Source organism: Myodes glareolus, chromosome 18, assembly GCF_982192425.1.
Source record: "Myodes glareolus chromosome 18, mMyoGla1.1, whole genome shotgun sequence".
In the NCBI taxonomy this organism is placed as follows: domain Eukaryota; kingdom Metazoa; phylum Chordata; class Mammalia; order Rodentia; family Cricetidae; genus Myodes; species Myodes glareolus.
In genome coordinates this window covers 11,971,770-11,988,623 of record NC_142043.1, presented here as the reverse complement: position 1 = coordinate 11,988,623, position 16,854 = coordinate 11,971,770, and the positions used below count along the sequence as shown (strand labels likewise).

Here is a 16,854-nt window from a genome sequence, read left to right as displayed (position 1 = left end):
GCCTTGGCTGAGCCTTAGTGCCAGCTAACTTCCCACCGATGTGCAGTGCTGGTCAGAGAGTGCTGGGGGGTGGGCATCCCAGTTGTGGCACCTGTGAGCCTTTCTGTGCCACAACTGCTACTAAGCATGGCATGCCCACCTTTTCGTCAAGACGTCTGGTGCTTATTTTGCTACTGTTGGGTCAAACTTCAAGGTCCAGCCCTGACCCAGGGCTTACTCTTGGACCATGTACATGTGTACATACAGATGCATATGCACACACTTGAACACACACATACCTCGCCTCTGCAGATGGCTGGCCTGGAACCCTTTCCTCTCTTCACATCCATTGCACAAGGTCTTCAAGTCTTCTTCCCCAAGGACTCTGCATGTCACCCATTGTCCATGCTCACCAACCCCTTCCACAGGTGGGACTAGGCTACCCAGCCCTGCCTTGTCTTTCTTGCTTCCCCAGGTGAATGGAGTCAAGGTCAACCCAGGCCAGGATGTGAAGGTTAAGGGATAGAGGACATTCACCCACACATGTTCTCACAATGAGTACATGCGCACTGGATGTGTTTATAGAGGCCTAGGCAACTGTAAACTTGGCTCTACCCCATGGCCCCCAGGAGAGGGTGAACCATAAACACCTCTCTGGCCTGGAAGAGGTGATTGGCTAGTGGTTCCCTCCACCAGGCCAATCACCTCCCGGTCCTTGGATACTCACCACCGGAGAGAACTGGCTCTGCCATCCACTTCCCATTGGGTGAGTCTGAGACCCTCCCGGCTTCTGCCAGCTCTTGCCTGCCTACTCTGTCGCTGCCCTGAGAACGCTTTGCCCACTTCGCGACCCTGGAGGGCCTCGCACCACAGCCCTCTGAGACACAACCAATGAACAGCTTCTAGCACAGTGGGCACTTCTTAGACATCTGTGGGATGGCTAGAACTTATTCTTAGAAGTCTGTTCTGCGGCACTAACACGTACTTCTTTCTCAGAAAGGGCCCCTCCTCAGGCCCCTGGATGTCTGTGGTGAGGTATCAGAGCAGAAACTGGACTGGTGGCACAGTTCCTGCCTCCAAAGGCAGAACTACCTGCTCAAAGAAAGCACAGACAATAGAACAGGAGTCTAGATAAGCCTCGTGGGTTCTGATCTACCCGCCTCTGCCTCCCGGGTGCTGGGATTAAAGGCGTGTGGGCATGCCATCAGGCCCTGCCCCCTGGTTAGCTGGCCTTTTGTTTTTAATTGGGAAATCACTCAGCTAACCTTGCCTCTTGAGAGATGCTGCCATGTTAAAAGAGGAAAAAGAAGCCTTGCTTATTTGGAGCTAGGCCTAAACTGTTAGCAAACTAAGTTAGCTATAAGAAGGAATTTCCAAGACTGAGTACTAGCAGTCTCAAGGAAAGTTAAAAAAAAAAAAAAGTTCCTAGTAAGAATCATATTCTTTCCTCAAAGACCAACCTGACGTCACTAGCTGCCGTCAGTCATGCTGATCACTGAACGGAGGGAGTGTGTGATCTCCAAGGGGGTAAGAAGGTGTAGTTGGGGGCTCGATGGAGTTCACAGTCCCAAAAGGTGGACCACTCAATGAAGCCCGGGCTCCACTCCCACCTCCTCCACCGCCATGCATCCTCCTTAATTAAGGCTCTGGCCAGACCAGCCAATGGGAAGCTTGGAAATCCACAGGTGGCAATAGTTCTGTCTTGTGGGGAGAGGGCTACCCTGTCCAGCAGGCCTCATTAAGAATAGTGCTTTGCTCCCTGGGCTCCTCAGACACTGGCAGATTTGGGTGAAACACTGTCCAGGAGCCTTGGGTCCTTCCTCCCAGGACGAGGTTCTGACTCACTAATGGTGAGGCAGTATACTAGGTTGTTTTGCATAAATTTGCTTACCACCTGTTCAAGACCGCATCATGAAACTACAGACCTATCTGTGAAGTATGGTAGTGACAGGCCTGGGTAGCTATTTCCCTTGACGTGAATTAAAATTAGGTTAAAAAGAAAAAGGGGAAATGGTCCTGCAGTGCTGATCTAGAACATTCCACTCCCGAGGCACGTTCTGAGGCCACTCACCCCTGAGACCAAGCAGAGGAGCCTGGCATTCCAAGGAGCAGAGATGTCACTACCCACATCCTGAATGGAGGTCTTAGGCCAGCCCTGCAGAAGGCCTCAGGGAGTCAGAGACCTCAGTCAGAGGGAAGAACACAGCCCTGGCCTCAGGGCACATTCAGTCCAAAGAGGGTTAAATAATTCCTTGGCCAGACCTTGTTTTCCTGAGCAGGTGAAGGGGAAAGGGCCCAGCTGTCACTTAGCAGGCTCATTAGTGATGGCTGCTGGGGCCTCATCCTCCCCAGGGGTAATTATTAACCTGTCTCAGGTGTGAGGGAGCGTGTAGCCCAGGCCCCTCCCTCCTGTTCAACTGCCTGGGCCAGCTGGGCATTCAGAGCTGAGAGTCCACATGGACAAATCCCTGAACTGAGTAATGATACTCAGGGGACCTGCCTATGCTGTCCCTCGGGCTCACCCCCATCCTCACCCCCACACCGTACCAAGTCAAGCCCAGCTCCAGGTTTGGTGGACAAAGTGATGATCAGCAAGCTGCCCACCTCCTCCTGGCTAGGAATAGAAGCTGTTCCAGGTTGAAGGGACCCCCAAACCTGGAGCCTCTCACCTCATCAGCAGGGATTTTCCACATTTGCTGAGATTTCTGTTTGCCTTCTCCATTAGCTCAACAGCCTGGGTGGAAAGATGACTAAGGTAATTAGTGACTGAGGGAGGGAGGGAGAAAGGGAGGGAGGGAGGGAGGGGCAGGCCAGGAGGGGGCGGCAGGGGCTACAGTATGGCTGGAGAGGCTGTGAGTCAGAAAATGAGAATGTCAAAAACTCAGAACACAGGACCTGCGCTAGACCTGCCGGCCCCAACCCAGAACTTAAGGGCCCAGAGTAGGTCCACTTGAGTCGGGAGCGAGGGACAAGGGACCAAGAAAGCAAAGAATGGCGTCTACCCTGACCTGCAGGAGTGGGTCCTAAGCAAGGCTGCCTCTGTTGGGTTGGGTTGGCCCAGGGTGGGTGCACAGACCAGAGATGGGGGAAGCTAAGCTGTAACTGGCTTGGTACACTCTCCATCTCAAGCTCCACCTCCCAAGGCAAGGAGGTGACAGAGAGAGAGGAGTACCGCTGGAGAAAGAGCCCTCTGTCTGAGGAAACAGAAATGGAAATTGGACAGGTCTTAGGAATGGAGGTAGTGGCGCATCCGAGTGTTCCCCCTATCACCAGCCATTTCAGTCAGCTTCCCAGTCCACGGTGGCACCTGCATCTGGGAAGCTAAGGCAGGAGAAATGCCCCCTTGAAGACAGCGGGGACAGCATAGCAAGACATGATACATGCTCCACTCTATGCTTGTTAACTGATCTATACATGGCCTACCACGAGTTATTTTATGTGCTCTATTTTAAAATGTAGCGGGGACTGGGGAGATGACTCGGTGATTAAAGCACTTTCCTCTCAAACTGCAGTTTGGATTTCTGGGAACCCACATGAATTCCAGGTAGGCAAAGTTTGTCCTGTAAGTTCATTCTCAGAAGGCAGAAGACAGGGGACCCCCAGAGCAAGCTAACAAGGGAGTATAGCCATGTCAGTGAGCTACGGGTTTGACTGAGAGACTCCACTTCATTAAACAAGATGGGAGAGCAATGATAGCCCCTGACATCAACCTCCAGCCTCCACATGTGCCCATACACATGCAAACACGTTTATAACACATGTGTGCACATTGCACATACACAAAAATAGAAAGAAATGAGACAGAGCTTCTCTGTAGCTTTGGAGCCTATCCTGGAACTCGATCTGTATATCTGCCTGCCTCTACCTCTCACCAGGCCCCAAAAAGACATTTTCAAAGGACGAGGGGTGGGTACGAATGGAAGTTAGGTTCTGATATGAGCGAGCCTGTCCATCTTGCCTGCCCTTATCTGAAGACCTCTGACTGGCTTCAGGAGCGTAGGGGACACATCTTTAACTAGACTCGGTGGAAGAGCAAATCTTCCCATGTTAGCGCTAAGTTAGCCCTCCCTCGTTAGCCTCAAGATTAGTTGCTATCTTTGAAATTCGTTTGAACTTGAGCTGACCCCTCTACCAGAGTAGAGAGGGTGGCAGAGCTGTGTCAGCTGATGGCAGGCTGGGGAGCCCCTCCCCTGTCCCACAGCAACTTTACCCAGGCTCTCCTCTGGCCATGGAGTGGTCAGCCTTCAAAACTGGACACTTCCTGAAGACTTCTTCTGTGCTCCCCAGCTGGTCTAAGCCCCCCCTTTAGATGCCACTGCATGTAGACGAGTCCTTCCTTTCCTGGAATATGCATCGCGCTAGAATGGGGCTTCACTCCCCTGCTTCAGTCACTCAGTGATGAACTCCCTTGAGCAGGGCTCCCCAGCTACCAGCATGTTCAGCTGGGCGCACCCACCCACCCCTAAGCGTGCCACACTGGTCAGAAGGTCCAGGGATTTGGCATCTCTCTGTGCCTCAGCCAATGCCCACAAGGTGGGGTGGCCAATTCTCTGGCTCCTTGACCTCCAAGTGGGTACGTTTGGGATGCTGTCCCCCAAGGTGGTACACCAGTGGCCTTCAGTGTCCATAATCTATAACACATTTTATTGCCTTCCTCCCTGCCCGCCTCTCTTCCCCACTCCCTTGCTGTGTATGTGTGATAATCACATCCCAAATAAATGAATGATTAAATCCATATTTTAGGAGGAACCAGTACACGCTCTGACATATATTAGATGTTCTATAGATTTTAAATGATGAGGCCTACTGAACCACAGGGTGGGGGATTCCGGTAGGGAACAGTCTACTGAACTTATGCTTCTTCTTTTTTTTTTTTTTTTTTTTTTTAAAGATGATGCTAGGCAGCCCAGGCTAACCTGGAACTCACTATGCAGCTGAGGATGACTTTCAGATTCTGATCCTCCTGCCTTCACCTCTCCGGTACTGGGATGGCAGGCGTGTACCAAGCCCAGTTTCCAACAGAAGTCTATTGAGAAGGTAGGGTGTGTCGGGTCATTCAGGGTGGATGGGGGGTCGGGGTGAATGCAGGCAGACAGACAGACAGAAATGGAGATGGAACAGCCAGTGAGAAGTGGGGAGGCTGAAAAGGGGACAAGCCACTTAGGGCCAAAGGAAGCAGAGTGCGTCTTCTCACCCCAGCCCTGCCATGCACCTTCCCCAGCCTTCTTTTCGAGCGAGTCCTTATTCCTGGCTGCCAGATAGGCAGCTTTGCATTGTGAGGAAGGGGCTTCTCAGAAATTCCATGTAGAAAAGGGAGCCCTGATCTCATCCTTTGGAGAATCCTCATTAACATCTCTCCTAAGTCGTCCAAGGGTTTAAGCTGATTCTGGGAAAGTCTTGCCTCTACCTGCTCCCTCCTCTCCCCCCTTTCCCCCCCAGAAAGGGGGCAGGGGTTCTCCCAGGCTCGGCTGATCATCCAATGCAATTAAAAGCAGGCAAGAAACCAATCTGGACATGCCAAGACTGTACCCCTCTGTCCACCCCAGGCTCTGGGGGTCCTGCCTGAGCTGGCCAAGTGGGGGTGCTGATGGCAGGAGCAGCAGCAACCTGAGTGGAGTCAGAGTGGACAGGGATTATGTTTGTTTGGGGGCTGGAGGAGCCCCAGTGACTGTCCAGAGAGCTTGGTCTGGAGACCAGCCACCGCTCATAGTTTGCCATGTGCTGGTTGGGTGTCCTCAGATGAGTCTTCCTCCATGACTCAGTTTCCCCAGTTCTCCAGTAAATGACCGGGATCCTGTCTGAGGTTCCTTCAGCTAAGATAGGTTTTTGTTTTGACATTTTTACTTATGTGTCTCCGGGAGAGGGAAGTTGTGTGCCATGGTGCACGTGTAAAGCAGGAGAGCTGGAAGAAAACAGTTCTTTCCTTCTGTCTTGTGGGACTTGGGGATCAAGCTCAGGTCAGGATCGAGATCAGCAGGTTTGGTGGCAAGCATCTTTACACTGGGTAGTGTGCTCATTCATTTTGGTCAACTTGACACTTAGATGTATTTGGGAAGAGGAAGTCTCAATTGAGCAATCGTCTTCATCAGACTGGCCTGCAGACACACCTGTAGGGCATTTTTCTTGGTTAATGATTGATGTGACCCAGCCCACTGTGGGTAGTGGTACCCCTGGGCATGTGGTCTTGGATGGTATAAGAACGTAGACTGAGCAAACCATAGCCCCATAGCCTCTGCTTCAGCCCCAGCTTCCCTTCAGGATGGACTACATCTGTAAGCTGAAATAAACCCTCTCCTCCCCAGGCTGCTTTTGGATGTGATATTTGTCATAGCGATAGAAACCTAAGATACCCACTGAGCCTTCTCACTGCCCCCCCCCCAAATGTCTAGTGTTCTAAGCTGAGACGTGGTTTTCTCCTTGTGTCCTCACCCCGCGGACCCTTGGATGCTAATTTATATCTCAGCCTGGTTTCTCTGGAGTCTCATGCTGTACCAGACACTAAGTTCAGAAGTCCTGAACTCAAACATTCTTGCCTATTCCTATGGCTAAGGGGAACTTAAGACCTGTGCAGCAGCCTAGGGAGGAGGCCCGGCATTTAAACACCCAGGCAGGATGGTGAGACAATCCTAAACCTGCACAAAGCTAGCCCATAGGGTGAGTCTTGTGGCCTCGGACTTCTCCTTAGGGAAGTGGACCTCTAGGAAGAGGGTGAGGACAACAAAGGACTTGGCATGGAAACCAGTCTCTTCTTCAGCAGGTTTTCTGATCTTCAGGGACCAGCCTAGCAGAAAGGGTGTGCTGGACAGTGCCTCACCTTCACAGCACACAGAAGCGCCTGAGAGACAGACCTCCGGGCAAGCGTAGGAGGGCCTATCTTGTGTTGACTTGGGAAGGAATCATCTCAGCTGTGGGTAGGACCGTTCCCTGGACAGGGGAACCCAACTGTATAAAGAAATTGAGCTGGGCGCTAGCACGCATATGCATCCGTAGCTCTCTGCTCTGGACGGTGGCTGTGACGTGACCAGCTCCTTGGGGCTCTGCTGACTGCCCTGCTGTGACAGACTGTGCCTTGAACTCCACTTTTGCTGTGGTATTTTTATCACAGCAATAGGAAAAGTAAGACAAATGGCCTAGTTTTTGAAGTTTAGAGGCCATTAGATCTCAGAGGCCATCTCCCTGGGGTGAGTTCTCAGGGTCCTGGTGACACCCTCACAGAGCCCCCTTAGCTGGAGCACAGGCCCTCAGTTTATTGTCTACAGGCAGAGGGAAACTCAGTCTCTCTCTCACCTCTAAACTTGGAAGGCTCCCATGGACGCCAGAATTTTTCTCCTGCCAGCTGTCCACGGGCCACGTTAATGAGGCCAGAAGTTTGAGTCGTGTCCCCAGCACTTAGCCCTAGGGAACCCTTCTCTGACACAACATTATAGTCCCCAGACCCAACCAAACTGGAAACAAAAGCATCTCCAAATTAGAAATAATAATCAATAGACAAATAACAGACATGCTAACAGACTTCCTTGGCTGAGCTTTAGAGAAATAATCACTTTCATTCATTGCTGGTGGAGGCTTAATTGCTAAAATCTTGGTGCAAGATAATTTGACAGTATGTATCAAAATCACTAACACAAAGATCCTTTAGTCCAAGATTCCAAGTCCAAGAATGGATTCTGCAGCTACACTTTGTGTGTGATCAATGACGCATATCTGAAACTTATCATGGCGCATGATAAGTTTGCAAAGCGGAAGCAGGAAATTACCTAACTCAGAAGCTGAGTTGAATAAAACGATGGATGATTAATCAACCATGTGATGAAATACTATGCAGCTGTAAAAAAGGACCAGGACATTATTTTTGTACCATTAGAAAAAGTGCTTCCAGAAAGCAAAGAGACAAGGCAGAGCTGTGTGCAAAGAGTATTATCTTTTGTGAAGAAAAACCACATGCTTTCCTATAAAAATAGAAATTTAGAGTTTCCTGCCTTCCCTCAAGAAAACAGGGGAGGGGTTGGAAGAGCTTAAGAGTCCTGGAATGAGTTTGCCCTGCCAAATATTCCACCGTTGAACAAGAAGTGACGTAACGGGTGAAGTCAAGGGCTCTGGAGGCTCTTGGGGACAAGGGGAAGGCATGGCTGGCCCCTCACTGGGATTAATCTCTGCCTTCATACTCTATCCTCACTTCTAAGCTAACCTTAAGAAATGAGATTGTCCTGTTCAATGAGGAAAGGGCAAGGATGGGCTTAATGCACAAGATGCTGAATTGAGAAAGGCACAGGGGAAAAGAGGCGGGCGATGGCCATGTCTGTGCCTTGTGTGCACACTGCAGGTGGTTTGATTCCAGCAAGAGAAGCCACAGGACACGGACATGGGGCACTCTCCTCCAGGGCCAGCACTCAGGAGGCAGAGGCAGACAGATCTCTGAGCCTAGGGCCAGCCTGATCTACACAGTAAGTTCCAGAACAGTCAGCTACATAGTGAGACCTGTCTCAAGAAATAAATAAATCATTGAACATGTGCCCTGTGTCTCAAATGTACTGGATATGTTCTTTCCCATGTAGTTAAACTGCAAACAAGGGACTGGGAAGAGGGCTCAGCAGGGAAGGGTGCTGGCTGCACAAGCCGAGTTCATCCCCTGGAGCTCACATAAAACTAGAGCGAACTAATGCTAACACACACACACACAATTTTAAAAATAAACTACAAACCATTCTTTTTGGGACTTCACATAAGAGAAGATGTTTCAGATCTTGGCTGTACCCGTAGCCAATGTATATAAACCTTTCTCGTTAACTCTGGAGTCTGAGAAGGATTACAATATCCTAGGCTGTCCTCGGACTCATCACAAAGCTGAGAATGCCCTAGCACCCTGGTCCACCCGCCTCTAGCTCCCCAGGCTAACATCACCACAGCAGGTTTTACTCAGTCCTGGGGATGGAACCTAGTGCCCTACCCCCTGAGCTACACGCCCAGCCCTTGCCTTTTTCCATCTTCTTTTGAAGGAGGTGGGCACCTAGGAAGTGTTTGCTGAACTAAAGCTCTGTTGTCAGTGGGAACCCAGATGGGACTCTGCCAAGGTTCCACCGCCTCCCCTGCCCCTTGGTGGCAGTAGGAGGGGAGGCTGGGACTTGGCTATGGCATTCTTACCTTCTCCCCCCCAGGGCCAGTTTCCAGTCTGGGAATGAAGGAGGGAGGACAGCAGACCACTGCCAAGGTCAGGTGTGGTTCCCCAAGTCGATGGGAATGCGTTCCTGAGATAGGGGTGCGATGGTCGGAATGTGAGGGGCCACGGGCAGTAATGGACCGCCCCAGCCCAAGAGCTGAACAAATATTGACCCTCAGCAAGGCAGCTTCTTGAAAACCCTTCACAGGATGACTCTCGCTGTTCCCCTGTCTCCTCAGCCTCAGAGCAGGGTGCCTCCAGTTGGGAGGGGACAGGCGGAAGGCTGTTGACTGCAAGGCTGGTCCTGACCCTAGGGAAAGGAATGGGTTACAGGCATGCTGTGAGGACGTCTGCCTCTCCTCGGGGGTACTAAGGAAGCCAAGACTGTGCCCTCCAGGCTACTGAGGGCAGTGCCTTCTGGGCAGAAGGAAACAATCCAGTGTGTGCCCTGGCCTGCTCCACCCAGACACACCCTGCCTTCCTGGGTCAATGACCTCAGGAACTGTAGGAGTGACTAGAGGCTTCCCATCTGTCCTCTGCATGTCTTAGGGCAGACAACCTGAAGAGCACGCCTGAGGCAAAGTGAAAACAGCCTTCTGAGTTCAATCCCTAGCTCCAGTGTTCACTCAACTACACAGGCTGGCAGGGCAGCCCCCAGGGTTCTGCACCCCCTGACCCATTGGCCATACCTCACCCACGGCACAGAGGCCGAAGTCTGAGCAAGGACACAGGAGTTTTCTTAAAGCCTCAAGGCATGCATTCTCTGGCTCTAGAGGACACACACAGGTTCTAGGGACCTGCCACAGCACTCAAGTAAAACACTCAAGTGTTTGCACACCGAGCAGGCTGAGAAGTGAAGAGGTTTCCAGGGCTGGGACGGGAAAGGCTGGACCAGAGCAGAAGTGGGTGCTTCAGAATACCAGGAAAATCCCCACATTAAAGCTACCTGGACCAGGGGAGTGGGGTTTAGGACTGACTATCCTGTGAGAACAGAGTGGGCCTCCCTAAGGACCAGCCAGGTCCCCCTCAGAGTGAGGCTCCAGAGGACTGGCTGGGCCCCCCTCAGGCTGAGGTTCAGGAGGACTGGCTGCGTCTTTACTTCAAGCTGGGGACTGAGTAATAGAAATCTGTTTTTCTTATCAGACTGGAAACCAGAGGATAAACAGAAAAGTTAAAGGGCACTCCTAAACTGTGCCTAGAAAGAACTCACTTTTCCCCGTCACTTAAATCAATGAATGGTCTGCTTGGCTAACGGAGCCCACACCCATTCTGGACATCACTCAATACTGAAGCTCACAGACTGTGAGAAAAAAGAAGGAAACAATTGAAATTTTGTCTCACCTGTTTTTAAAACTAGATACTGTATCTACACAGTTCAATCTCAAGGTTAATAAACCCTGAGAAATTTCCCTTCCCAGTCCCTCCCTGTCCTCCTGCTCTTGCCACGAGGACGTAGCACTTTGATTTCTCTGTGTCTTTGCAATATTTGCTTATGCAAATACCTACGCATTCTTAGTTTCCCTTCTCAGACAGAGCTTCATAGAGTTGGAACACATTCCGCTGAAAGTCCAGGTTTGTAGCTGTTGGGGCACAACCCTTCTGATACTCACACCGCGACAATCATAGCTGCCTGATGGTAGAAGCGGCAACCAACACCACAAGAAGCACTTAGGAGACAGAGCTGTACTTTGTGCAATATTTTGCTTTGTTTATTTGTTTCTCTCACGTAGCCCAAGCTGGCCTCCAACACGTTATGTAACAAGGATTCCCTTGAACTTCTGATCCTCCTGCCCCTCCCTCCCAAACACTAGGATTATGGACGTGTGCCACCATGCCCAGCTTATGAAGTGCTTGAGAGCGAACCATGACTTTGAGCATACTAGACAACCATTCTACCAACTGAGCTTACCTCCCAACTTTGATGGGAGGGTTTTGTTTGTTTGTTTGTTTGTTGTTTATTTTTAGAAGAAATGATCTGAATGGAATCTGTTTCCTATGCCCTCAAGTCTGGATGAATGGTGCCCATAGGGAAGTAAGTGTGGAGATAGGAGCTGTAGAGGGAAAGAATGTGGGCCATGAGGAGGAGCCTTGGAGAAGCGGATTGGGGCACCACACACACAGAGGCCAAGTGGTACTTCTGTGGTCTGGGAGTTCTGAGAATCTCCCGGCAAGGCGAGGCATCTTGGTTCTGGGAACAGAAGTCGTGCCCATGTGTCCCTGGCAGCTTGGGTGATGTAGCTTCGGAGGCCGGGTTGAAAGCCCTATCTAAGGTACACAGCACTATCTCCCTTCCCTCCCCACCGGGGAGCGGAGGCCTCCCAGAGGGCCTGGCTCCCACTGCCTTGTTAATATTTACCACAGCTTCAAAACACTGGTGCACATAGGTTCTGGCCACCCTCCCGCACATAAGTGCATACACAGCACATTGCCTCCCTGGGCTCCTGAAGTCCCTTCCAGAGCCACGCAGCTACCAGAGGCACAGACCAGCAGCATCAAGACCCTGTCCTCACCAGCAGGTCCAACTCTAAAAGCATGGGTCAGAGATAGTAACCCAGATAAACAGCCAGGTCCCTTTAACGTGACCAGTCCAGATGCAGATGTGTTCTAATATAACCTGCACGGCGCAGTGAGGGGACATCTGCAAAAATTAACAAAAGTGATCTCCATAAATCTTCATATATCAAATACTCGCCATCTGTTGGAATGATGACATTTTGTATCTGTTAAGTTAAATGAACATATAACACATTAAAACTAAGTTCACTTGGTGCTGGAGATGGCGCAGTGGTTAAAAGGGCTTGCCGCGCAACCATGAGGACCTGATTTCATATCCCAGCACCTCCAGAGAAAGCTTGGCATGGTCTCGTGTTTGTCTCCCACCCTAACACTGTGGGGAGCGGAGACAGGACAGGAGAATGACTGGGACAAGCTGGCTGCAGGCCAAAACATAGAGTCCCAGATTCAGGGAGAGACTCTAACTCAAAGGAATAGGAGGGAAAGAAAGAGGAGGACACCCAGTAGGGCACGGTGATATATACACAGTAGGGCACGGTGGTATATACACAGTAGGGCACGGTGGTATATACACAGTAGGGCACGGTGGTATACACCCAGTAGGGCACAGTGGTATATACACAGTAGGGCACGGTGGTATACACCCAGTAGGGCACAGTGGTATATACGCAGTAGGGCACGGTGGTATACACCCAGTAGGGCACAGTGGTATATACACAGTAGGGTACAGTGGTATATACACAGTAGGGCACGGTGGTATACACCCAGTAGGGCACAGTGGTATATACACAGTAGGGCACAGTGGTATATACACAGTAGGGCACGGTGGTATACACCCAGTAGGGCACAGTGATATATACACAGTAGGGCATGGTGGTATACACCTCCAATCCAATCTTTAAGTTCCAGGACAAGAGTTACCTGGTGAGAACCTATTTCAAACAAATAAGAAAAAGAAGATCAGGAGGAAGAGGAGACTCAATGACTTCCTGGGCCTCCGTATACTTATCCAAGCTTGCATTTACATGCAGACACTGATACAGATACCCTCAATACACACAACACACAAACATACATGAGTTATATCTGTTCCATTAATAAAATCCTGCTTAGTTGCTCCTTCTATGTGTTTTGGGGAGTGTTGGTTTAGTTTTGCTTTTGTGGGACTGGGGCTACACCTAGGACCTGTGCAAGCTCAGTGCAGACGCTAACACACTAACTCGCTAACACAGTTGTGCAAGCTCAGTGCAGACGCTAACACACTAACTCGCTAACACAGCTGTGCAAGCTCAGTGCACACGCTAACACGTTAACTCGCTAACACAGTTGTGCAAGCTCAGTGCAGACGCTAACACACTAACTCGCTAACACAGTTGTGCAAGCTCAGTGCAGACGCTAACACACTAACTCGCTAACACAGTTGTGCAAGCTCAGTGCAGACGCTAACACACTAACTCGCTAACACAGCTGCAAGTTGAGCTTTACATTTGACCTTTATAATGAGTTCTAGCAACATTTAACACAGATGTGCCTCACACTGTGGATCTGCTGGACAAGCGGCTCATGCTGTGGATCTGCTGGACACGTGGCTCACACTATGGATCTGTTGGACACGTGGATCACCCTGTGGATCTGCCAGACACGTGGCTCACACTGTGAATCTGTCGAATATGTGGTTCACGCTGTGGATCTATTGGACACGTGGATCATGCTGTGGATCTGTTGGGCACGTGGCTCACTCCGTGAATCTGCTGGACATGTAGCTCATGCTGAGGATCTGCTGGATGGTCAGCTCACACTATGGATCTGTTGGACACGTGGCTCACTCTGTGGATCTGTTGGATATGTGGCTCACGCTGTGGATCTGTTGGATATGTGGCTCACGCTGTGGATCTGTTGGATATGTGGCTCACGCTGTGGATCTGTTGGATATGTGGCTCATGCTGTGGATCTGTTGGACACACTTCCAACGCTACAGGAAATCTATCTTGAAAGCACCACCTTTAACATTTCCTGCCACCAATCTGAGAACCCCAGAGGCGGAGTTTCTTGAAAAGGGGGCCGAGTAGTGATAGAGAGCAGACAGCCCATGCTCTCTGCCAGGTAGTGATAAGTTAGCTCAAGGAACCCAAACCCCAAGGCTGTGGCCCTCTCTGTCAGAAGTGGCTTATTTTATTCAAGTGGTCGTCTGAGGCAGCAAGATGAGGAACAACTGATGGAGGAATATCCTGGAATGCTAACAAAAACCAAAATAACATCCAGAATCCACACATGTAAGAAATGTGGGAAGTTCGCTTCCACTCTGCTTCATTCAGTCAGCCTCATTAAAAAGTTAAAAGTTTCTGCTGTTTGGGGTTTGTGGGTTGTTTGTCTACCTTTTTGAAGACAGGGTCTTACTCTGTAGATCAGGCTTGTCCTCTCTGCCTGTCTCTGCCTCCTGGGTGCTAGGATTAAAGGTGTGTGCCACTGAGCCAGTCTCTTAAATTCCCCCCACCTGTTTTTTTGTTTGTTTGTTTTTGTTTTTCATGTCAGGGTTTCTCTGTGCAGCCCTGGTTGTCCTGGAACTTGCTCTGTACACCAGGCTGGCCTCCAACTCATAGAGATCTGCCTGTCTCTGCCTCCTGAGTCCTAGGATTAAAAGTGTGCACCACCACCTGGCTTAAAATCTTATTTTAAAAAATATTGTGTGTGTGTGTGTGTGTGTGTCTGTGTGCGCCCATGTGCATGTATGTTGACACACACAACTCATGGAGACCTGGGGAAGGCATTGGGTATCCCCATCTTTTTCCACTGGATTAGGGTTTCCCTGAACCTAAAACTCTTTTTTTTTTTTTTTGGCTAGGTGTGTGTGCAGAGGTCAGAGGTCAGCCTGAGGGAGGTGTTCTCTTCTTTTCCCAGGTGGTTTCCAAGAACTGAATCCAGGTCATCAGTGCATATGCCATCTTGCTGACACATTGTGGAAGCCAGACAACAGCCTCAGATGTAGCTCCTCACCTTCCGACTTGAGACAGGTCTCTTGTTATCTGCCGCAGTGTACGCTAGACTGGATAGCTGGCCTCAGGCTTCCGGAGGGTTGGGGTTCTCCTTCCTCTGCCTGGAATCTTGCACTGGAGGTCTGGGATCACACTGCTGAGGACTTTAACTTAGGGCCTCACTCACATTAAGGATTCTGTCACTGTGTTACATCTGAGACTTTTGTCTCACCATTTTTAGCCACACAAACAGCTCTGGTCCTTCATGCCTAGGAGATATGGTCTTAAATTTAAGCGTGCCCTGGGTCCATTCATCCCAGAATTCATTCTCCTTTCTTGCCTGAATCTGCTAGGTCTCCCCCTTCTCCTGACTGAGCCTCATTCTCCTTGTATGGACTTGTTAATGCTGAACCCCAAATGTCAGATCCCTCCTTCGTGTTATATATGATATGTCTAATAACCCTACCTGTCATTGCCATTGTAATGTCAGATAGTTATATCACTGCCAATGGAAGGTATGGTCAGTGAGTCTCCAAATCTTCTACCCTAAGTACCTCTACCCCTCCCACTGGTAACCTGGGCATTGGAGTCCCATACAGGTCTGAAGAATGCCATCTTGTATCACTGGGGACATTATAGCCCATGTGGTTGTTCTTCTGGGTTCTGCTTGTCTTGCTGGAGGTTTGTGATCCTCCCTAATAGGATCAGCATGGCATCGAGACCCTCACCAGAACTATAAGCCAGCCGCGGGCCCAGTTCTCAACCCCACCTTCCCAGTAAAGCGGTGCTCAGGGCACTGGGGATGAACAACCCCACGAGCATGTTTGTATTCCTGGAACCTCTGGTCCAGGCTAGCCTGGATTATGTAACTAGGCCCTGACATTCTCTCCCCCCACGGGTAGGTATGTACACGTGATATAATAACGCACTTGGGAGGCAGATCTAAAAGGAGTTGGGGGTCAAACTGAACCTAGCCTACATAGCAAGACCCTGTTTCAAACAAACACACACAAACAAGCTAGCAAATCCATGTAGAAGCACAGCCCCTTTGGAGTGAGGCGGGGGATGGGAGACTTCCTAGTGTGCCTTTGTGTTTTGTGGGTTCTGTTCTGTGGACATCCGTTGACTGTTTCTCAATACTCTTGTTCCTGAATTGGCCGGTCTCTACTCGGGGTGACTCTGTGCTGTCCCCCAGCGCCTCTTTCCTTTCTGTCTGCTACCCAGCCACTCCTAACCGACGCCACCAGACTCCTAGCCCAGGACTACACACTCCAGCCCCCTTGTTTTAAATTCTGAATCCCATCTTCTCCTCTTCAAGCGGCCCTGTGCTCCCAGGCTCCTCAGAGGGGATCAAGAGGACTGGGAGGACGTGCTCATACACCTCATGTCTGTCTCCTAGTCAGGGTTACTGTGCTGTGATGAAACACCATGACCAAAGCAAGATGGAGAAGACAGGCTTTATCTGGCTTACACTTCCACATCACTGTTCATCATTAAACGAAGTCAGGACAGGAACTCAAACAGGACTGGAACCTGGAGACAGGAGCTGATGTAGAAGCCACAAGGAGTGCTGCTTACTGGCTTGCTCATTATGACTTGCTCAGCCTGCTTTCTCACACCATCCAGGACCACCAGGCCAGGAATGGCACCACCTACAATGGACTGGGCTCTCCCTCATCATCCACTAAGAAAATGCCTTATAGACTTGCCTACAGCCAGATCTTATGGAGACATTTTCTTATTTGAGGTTCCTCCCAGATGTGTCAAACTGACATAAAACTAGCCAGAACATTCTCTCTCTCTCTCTCTCTCTCTCTCTCTCTCTCTCTCTCTCTCTCTCTCTCCCCAAGTCTTCTTCACACAGTCTGGCTCAGAACTCTCTGCCACCCAAGAATTTCTTTGGCCACCTCCTCTCTTTCTTCATCACTAGGACACAAAATATCCTGTGTGTGATTACATAGCCTTATGTGCATTCTTTTGCGTGCCTCAGCCCTCTTGAGACATCTGTCCCTCCCAGAGATCCGTGCCTTGGAATCCTGCCTATCTTGGTATGGAAACATCAGCAGCCTGACTTTGGAAAATCTTTCTCCAGACCCTCAGCAGCTCTCGTGTAGAGACCAAAGGAACCGCTTGGCTTGACTCCCTCTTGCGCCTGCACCCCTCACAGCTCACCCCTCCAGTATGAAGCCATCTGTCTTTAATGCACAGTGAACTCCACCTCTCTGTGGCTGG

The 16,854-nt window shown here is 50.3% G+C and overlaps 1 long non-coding RNA gene across 1 annotated transcript; it reads left to right on the top strand.

The window, feature by feature from the left end:
• The first annotated feature begins 2,402 nt into the window (after window positions 1-2,402).
• Window positions 2,403-14,303, top strand: LOC146890703 (uncharacterized). The gene is made up of 3 exons (XR_015735432.1): window positions 2,403-2,734; window positions 4,871-5,016; window positions 13,176-14,303. It is a non-coding gene; the product is annotated as an uncharacterized LOC146890703 (long non-coding RNA).
• Window positions 14,304-16,854: the final 2,551 nt, after the last annotated feature.